We start from the raw sequence: 8,671 nt of genomic DNA on the forward strand, positions 1-8,671 counted from the left end.
AGGGACGGTCTTAGTGGCCAGATCGTTTAGCTGAGATTCTGTGTATCGCTCCCAATAGGAGATCTGCCCGGCTACGTTTGGTTTTTGGGTGTTGTACCTTTGAAGGGCAGTTTCGGCCAAAGTAGTTATGTTAGTTGGGGTACATTTGATTCTTTTTTGGTTTATTGAGTAGGTCTCTCCCAGCGTTTTGTCTGGCCTGATTGCTAATGGTGTCTTAGATGATATATGGCATTCCTGAGGGCGATGGTCGCTTTCGCCCTTGTCCCCCATTCTGAATCCCAGGATGTGTGGAAATAGTGCGAGGCTGGAGAATGTATATTCCAAAATGGAACTGGCAGAATGTGAGTAAAATGTTTCTACTGGAGGGGAATCAGTCTTAAATCTTCCGTTTAGTGCCCGAAGATTTTGATGTTCTAGGTCTTGTAGTAGGGTGTTGTTTTGACGCTTGCGCTTGTTTAGAGGAGAACTTTGTGCTGGTATTCTGTAGATTGTGTTTAGAGCCAGAACCTCCTCTTCTGGTGATGAACCAAGTACCCTTGGGCGGAAAATCCGTTCTGCTCGCGGATTTTGCGGATTTTCGGGAAATCCGCAATCCGCGAGATTTGCGGATTTCCCGCAAAATCCGCAAATTCGCACGCAGCGGATTTTTTTGGCGGCGCGCGGCGTTGGTGATACAATTTTTGCGGCGCGCGGCGTTTATCATCGTTTGCCGAGTTGTTTTTTTCGATAGTTTGCGAGTGCTGCGCCATTTTGGATCTTGCTGTGTGATCCCGCGGGAATTGGCGAGCGCGATTACGTCATCGCGGCTTGCCAGCGATAGCTTGTCAACGCGAGTACGGCGAGATCACGTCTCGCGGTACTTCGCAATTGCGAGATTTGAGATGCGGCGAGCGAAAATATAAATTTGCAATTCTGCGCAAGAAATCCACCAGCAAGCAGCATAAACCTTCTAGAAATGATGATTTTTATGTGAATAACTCCTTAGTTTGACATTTGCCTGCACTTTTTTAGCGAGGAGTCCATTTTGGGGAGGGGGGCAGGGGGGTGGGAGGAAGGAAGTGCCCCATAGTCTTCAACTTCCTGTTCCTGTTCAGCAGGCTCCTCCCAGTGCTTTGTCCATCTCCTGGTCACTTTTCATTTGGATGTGGACCTGGAAGGATTACTTTTTGTGGATGCTGCTGGATCTTTGGATTTGAGGCCTTTTTGACTTTCTTTGGATCACTGTTGGATTAGAAATTTTACAAGTAAGTTTGTTTGGGGCATTACAGTTGCTGCAACTAAAATTTTGGGATTTTCGATTTTTGGGCTGTTTTGGGGCCTTTTGCCCAGTGGTGGGTGGACTGATTCTTTCTGTGGGTTGTCTTGAACTTAAACATCATGGAGGCCATAGATGAATTGGGATTGTGCTGATTTTTCTGTGTTTTTCGATTTTTTTTTTGTTGTAAAATTTTGTGTTTTTCGATTTTTGACCTGTTGTTGGGGCCTTGACCAGGGGTAGTGAGTGGTGCATGGGCCTAGTCTTTCTGTGGGCTGTCTTGAATTTAAACATCATGGAGGCCATGGATGGAATGGGATTGTGCTGATTTTGCAGTGTTTTTCGATTTTTGGGCCTGTACTTGTGGCCTTTTCACCAGGGGTATTTGAGTCTAGCATGGGCCTAGTCTTTCTGTGGGCTGTCTTGAATTTAAACATCATGGAGGCCATGGATGGAATGGGATTGTGCTGATTTTGCAGTGTTTTTCGATTTTTGGGGGTGTTCATGGGGAGGGACATGCCATGTGGCTGGTGGCCATTTTGAGTGCAGCTACAGGCACTGGCCATGTGCTGGCAGGCAAGTGGCCATTTTGAATGCAGGCTTTGTTGTTAGGCCTCCAACCATTTTGCCTACTTTTCAACCTTTATTTATGCCCAGGGGTAGTGAGTCTTGCATGGGCCTAGTATTTCTGTGGGTTGTCTTGAATTTAAACATCATGGAGGCCATGGATTGAATGGGATTGTGCTGATTTTGCAGTGTTTTTCGATTTTTGGGCCTGTACTTGTGGCCTTTTCACCAGGGGTATTTGAGTCTAGCATGGGCCTAGTCTTTATGTGGGCTGTCTTGAATTTAAACATCATGGAGGCCATGGATGGAATGGGATTGTGCTGATTTTGCAGTGTTTTTCGATTTTTGGGCCTGTACTTGTGGCCTTTTCACCAGGGGTATTTGAGTCTAGCATGGGCCTAGTCTTTCTGTGGGCTGTCTTGAATTTAAACATCATGGAGGCCATGGATGGAATGGGATTGTGCTGATTTTGCAGTGTTTTTCGATTTTTGGGCCTGTACTTGTGGCCTTTTCACCAGGGGTATTTGAGTCTAGCATGGGCCTAGTCTTTCTGTGGGCTGTCTTGAATTTAAACATCATGGAGGCCATGGATTGAATGGGATTGTGCTGATTTTGCAGTGTTTTTCGATTTTTGGGTGTGTTCATGGGGAGGGACATGCCATGTGGCTGGTGGCCATTTTGAGTGCAGCTACAGGCACTGGCCATGTGCTGGCAGGCAAGTGGCCATTTTGAATGCAGGCTTTGTTGTTAGGCCTCCAACCATTTTGCCTACTTTTCAACCTTTATTTATGCCCAGGGGTAGTGAGTCTTGCATGGGCCTAGTATTTCTGTGGGTTGTCTTGAATTTAAACATCATGGAGGCCATGGATTGAATGGGATTGTGCTGATTTTGCAGTGTTTTTCGATTTTTGGGCCTGTACTTGTGGCCTTTTCACCAGGGGTATTTGAGTCTAGCATGGGCCTAGTCTTTCTGTGGGCTGTCTTGAATTTAAACATCATGGAGGCCATGGATGGAATGGGATTGTGCTGATTTTGCAGTGTTTTTCGATTTTTGGGCGTGTACTTGTGGCCTTTTCACCAGGGGTATTTGAGTCTAGCATGGGCCTAGTCTTTCTGTGGGCTGTCTTGAATTTAAACATCATGGAGGCCATGGATGGAATGGGATTGTGCTGATTTTGCAGTGTTTTTCGATTTTTGGGGGTGTTCATGGGGAGGGACATGCCATGTGGCTGGTGGCCATTTTGAGTGCAGCTACAGGCACTGGCCATGTGCTGGCAGGCAAGTGGCCATTTTGAATGCAGGCTTTGTTGTTAGGCCTCCAACCATTTTGCCTACTTTTCAACCTTTATTTATGCCCAGGGGTAGTGAGTCTTGCATGGGCCTAGTATTTCTGTGGGTTGTCTTGAATTTAAACATCATGGAGGCCATGGATTGAATGGGATTGTGGTGATTTTGCAGTGTTTTTCGATTTTTGGGCCTGTACTTGTGGCCTTTTCACCAGGGGTATTTGAGTCTAGCATGGGCCTAGTCTTTCTGTGGGCTGTCTTGAATTTAAACATCATGGAGGCCATGGATGGAATGGGATTGTGCTGATTTTGCAGTGTTTTTCGATTTTTGGGCCTGTACTTGTGGCCTTTTCACCAGGGGTATTTGAGTCTAGCATGGGCCTAGTCTTTCTGTGGGCTGTCTTGAATTTAAACATCATGGAGGCCATGGATGGAATGGGATTGTGCTGATTTTGCAGTGTTTTTCGATTTTTGGGCCTGTACTTGTGGCCTTTTCACCAGGGGTATTTGAGTCTAGCATGGGCCTAGTCTTTCTGTGGGCTGTCTTGAATTTAAACATCATGGAGGCCATGGATGGAATGGGATTGTGCTGATTTTGCAGTGTTTTTCGATTTTTGGGCCTGTACTTGTGGCCTTTTCACCAGGGGTATTTGAGTCTAGCATGGGCCTAGTCTTTCTGTGGGCTGTCTTGAATTTAAACATCATGGAGGCCATGGATGGAATGGGATTGTGCTGATTTTGCAGTGTTTTTCGATTTTTGGGCCTGTACTTGTGGCCTTTTCACCAGGGGTATTTGAGTCTAGCATGGGCCTAGTCTTTCTGTGGGCTGTCTTGAATTTAAACATCATGGAGGCCATGGATGGAATGGGATTGTGCTGATTTTGCAGTGTTTTTCGATTTTTGGGCCTGTACTTGTGGCCTTTTCACCAGGGGTATTTGAGTCTAGCATGGGCCTAGTCTTTCTGTGGGCTGTCTTGAATTTAAACATCATGGAGGCCATGGATTGAATGGGATTGTGCTGATTTTGCAGTGTTTTTCGATTTTTGGGTGTGTTCATGGGGAGGGACATGCCATGTGGCTGGTGGCCATTTTGAGTGCAGCTACAGGCACTGGCCATGTGCTGGCAGGCAAGTGGCCATTTTGAATGCAGGCTTTGTTGTTAGGCCTCCAACCATTTTGCCTACTTTTCAACCTTTATTTATGCCCAGGGGTACTAGTGAGTCTTGCATGGGCCTAGTCTTTCTGTGGGTTGTCTTGAATTTAAACATTATGGAGGGCATGGATGGATTGGGATTGTGCTGATTTTGCAGTGTTTTTCGATTTTTTTTTGTGCTCTATAACTGAACTGATGTTCCTCTGTCTTCCATTTTTTTTAGGTGCACAAGACTCAAGAGAACCACCAGTGCCAGGAAGAAGTCCTGCAGCGGTGTGTGTGTGCAGCATAACGTCACGCGACGTCACGTCTGGCCTCAGACAACTCTACAATTCGTGCAACTGCGGCCTGCTCTCTGACCTGCTCTGAAGAAGATGGCCCCGCCCCCAAAGAAAGTTCTCCGTAGCTCCTCTAGCAAGAAAGTTGCTAGTAAGGAGCAGAAGAAGCAAGGTACCAAGGAGGCTGGTGTGCCACCCGCCACGTTTTTTGGGAGCAAAAAAAAAAGTACGCCTGCTGCAGCAGGTTCTGCTGGGGACCAAGCTGGGAGCAGCACCCCTGCTCCATTGGGTTCAGTGCCTCCACCACCACGCCAACTTAAGTCAAAGCCCTTGAGTGCTTCAGAGGCAGTCAGTGTACTTCTCCAATCACCATCGACCAGTGATGTTGGCTCATCGCAAGAAAGTAGCAGCAATGTCCCTGAATCAACACAGCCGCAACAACAACACCATGTGCAAGTACACGCCCAAGTACATGTGGAAGGAGAGGCAGCAAAAGGAGATGCGCAAGCAAAGGTGCATGGAGGTTCACAAGTGCCCACAATAGTTGTTCCTCCCGAAGTAGGGGCACATCAGGAAATCGACAATGAAGCCGAGGTATCATTGGAAGCCACTCCTCCTGATGATCATTCATTGTCTTCCACATCCCTAGCAAGGAAAAGATCAAGGGGGGTGTCTACATCTTCTTCAAGCCCACCTCCTTCTGATGATACAGATCCAGCTTGGGAACCACAACTGCGGTCTGACAGTGAGGCACACCATGATCTGACACCGGAACCTAAGCGTAAAAGGAAGGTCGTCCAAAAACTCAAACCTATGGAGTGTGATGAGGCTCAACAAGAAGTGACAGATACTGCTGGTGATGAAGCCTCTCACGATGACGACGAGCCAGTCATCACAAAGGTCACTGCAGCCCCACCGGGCATGCAGCAAAGAGACATTTTGACCCTATCCCGAGAAGCTGCTGAGCGTGATGATGATGTCGGCGAGGAGGCAATGGAAATGGAATCATTAGATTTGGAGTTAAGTAGTACACCAAAACCTACCGCTTCCATATTTCTTCGCAAGAAGGTACCCACCTCGTCCTCGACCTCAATTCGTGGTGGTGAAAGTGCAAAACGTACTGAAGTTCGGCAATCCACATCCTCCACTTCATCTGTCATTAGCAGCAGGACCACCACCACCAGTATCGCCGCCTCCTCCGGCCCCCGAAGACATTTCAAGTCTCCAGTTTGGGACTTCTTTAGTGTTTGCCCAAAAAAGGAAAACGTAGCCATTTGTAGCCTTTGTAAGCTTCGATTTAGTCGTGGTAAGCTTGGTTCTAACTATGGTACCGGAGGCCAGAGAGGTCATCTTGAGAGAAGGCACGCTGTCGAATGGTTTCCGCACCTAGAGGCGGTCAAGAAAGCCGGAATTGCACGAAATGAAAACGTTGATTTGTCATCTGCTGATGACGAGGAGGTAGAAGAAGACGATTCAAACACTTCACTTACACCCAGTTCCCATGTCAGCAGCACACCCCATGGGAGCCACACTAAGAGTGTGGGAGAGAGTGAGACATCAATGCGGAAAAGTTCATCAGCGAGCGTAACTGGGTCGAAGAGATCATCATCATCCCGTAAATCATTGGTCCAGGGCAACATTAAAAAGATGTTGTTTACAGAAGCGCAATATGAACGCAACCACCCAATGACCCGTCTGTATAACACTAAGCTGGCTAAAATGCTAGCTCTGGACCTTCTCCCTTTTTCTTTTGTAGAAGGGGTTGGTTTTCTAGAATTAGTGACAGCGCTCTGCCCTAAATGGAAGGTTCCTAGCCGGTTCTATTTTGCCCAAGTTGCGGTTCCAGCACTACATGAAGATGTTCTGAAGGTGATTGGGGCAGCTTTGCAGAAGAGTGCTGTTCACACTATACATCTGACAACAGACATGTGGACCAGTGGCGCAGGCGCTGATTACATGTGCATCACTGCACACTGGGTCTCTTTTTCAGGGGCTAAAGCAAAGCTAAACTCAGGTGTTGACACTAACATTGTTTTTAAAGGTGCTCGGAAACATGCAACACTAGCCATGTTTGGTTTGGAGAAACGTCACACAGCAGAAAACATTTTGGATGTCTTTAACACAAAGGTCCTTAACTGTCTGTCCCCACTAAAACGCAAGGTTGGTTATGTTTCCACGGACAATGGCTCCAATATAGTTAAGGCCATGAGGGACGGTTACTATTTCAGAGTGCCGTGTTTGGCGCACTGTATAAACCTGGTTGTCCAAAAATTCTTGGGTAATAAACGCAGTGCAGCGTACAGTGTATTGGAGAACTGCCGAAAAATTTGCAAGCATTTCAGGCATTCTTTTAAGGCCCGCAAGCAGCTGAGGAGCATGCTATATCAATGTCAAATGCCAGTGAAAGCACTCATCCAGGAGGTGGTAACACGTTGGAACTCAACCTTCTACATGCTTGAGCGTCTGTATGAGCAGTATACGCAACTCGATCAATATTTCTTGAAAGAGGGTATAGAGGAGCTGAGGATGGGTGGGCCGCAATGGAACATAGTTGAAAGCCTAACACGCATGCTTCGTCCTTTTGAGGTCTTCACGCGTGCAGTCAGCAAGGAGGACTCTAATTTGGGAAAAGCTATCCCATTGTTGTACATGCTGGAGGACCAACTGAAGGAGGTGTGTTCTGTGTTTGGAAAAGATGACAAAAAGAAAGACTCTTTGCTTCTGGCTGAGCAATTATTAGAGCTCCTACAAGGTGATGAACGTCTTAAAAAGATCCACTCAGAACAGCATTACATTTGTGCTACTATTCTGGATCCACGCTACAAAAAGGCGCTGGCAGGCAGAGCATTCTTTCCTTTTGGTGATGAAGATGTTACAAAGTACAAACGTTGGCTAGCCTTGTCAGCCAAGAAGTTTGAAACAGAACGGCTGGAAATTGAAGGAAATGGCAGTACATCAGCAGGCCATCCCCAGTCAAAACAATCCACTTCTGCACCTGTGGCTGTGGCACAAGTGACCTCTCAGCCGTTAAAGACACCGGCAACCGGATCATCTGCACGAAAGACAACAGAAACATTGGAGGCTGAAGAGGATTGGCTAGCTCTGCGTGGGTTTGGTTCTCAAAAGGTCAGAGGCACAGCAAGAGCTACGCAAAGTGGAGGAACCTTGGAGGAGGACCTTGAGTCGATGGTGAAGGACTATCTGAATGACTCCACAGAGGTCTATGTTAATTCTGACCCATTGGCGTATTGGCATGGGAAAAAAGAATTGTGGCCACAGCTCACCAACCTGGCTTTAAACTACTTGTCTTGCCCACTCGCAAGTGTGTCTTCTGAACGGGTTTTCAGTGCGGCTGGTGGGATTGTAACTCCCAAACGGAGCCGCCTCTCGCCCAAAAATGTGGAGAGGTTAACAATGATCAAGATGAATCAGCACCTCATACCACCAGATATAAGAGTACGAGAGAGCGTGCCGGATGAAGAGGAGGTGGCCAGCACCATAGATGAGGGAATTTCTACTCTGTCAGGTGGCACTGACCTCACCCTGGCTGAATTCGCAGAGTATGATGACGAAGCCTTATTCTTATTCCTGGACCGTGATACCGACTTCGAGCCCTGAAAATGAGACAACGAATCAATAACTTTCTTTTTCATCCTTATTCACTTTTATTCCTGTGTGTCTGTCTTTCTTTGTTGTGCACAGTTAATATAATTCAAACTTTAATCAGATAATCACAAAAACAAGCCCATCAGCAGAACTGTCTTCACTTGTTTGCTAATTTATTTGAAGGTGCCGCAGTCTGCATTCCTCAGGTTCACAAGTTCAGAAGAACATGCTCCTCTATCCTCCTCCTCCAGACTCCTATTTCCATCAAAGCAGAGGGCTGGTTTACGCCCAATGAAGAAAGACTCAGCACTTGTGGGGGTATTGTTCTACCTCTTTGCAGGTGAGTTGACGGGTCTGGGGCCATTGCTGGGAAGCACTAAAAGTGGTTTGTGCCAAATCCGAGGCGGAAAATTTTTTGTGTTTTTGATGACTTGCTTGCCTTTGAGGTGCTCTTAGGGGGGGTTCCGTCTGTTTGTGGGTGCGTTTCGTGGTCTGAGAGCATTGCTGGGACACTCTAATCTTGATT

Source organism: Lissotriton vulgaris, chromosome 1_1 (genome assembly GCF_964263255.1).
Source record: "Lissotriton vulgaris chromosome 1_1, aLisVul1.2, whole genome shotgun sequence".
NCBI classification, from domain to species: domain Eukaryota; kingdom Metazoa; phylum Chordata; class Amphibia; order Caudata; family Salamandridae; genus Lissotriton; species Lissotriton vulgaris.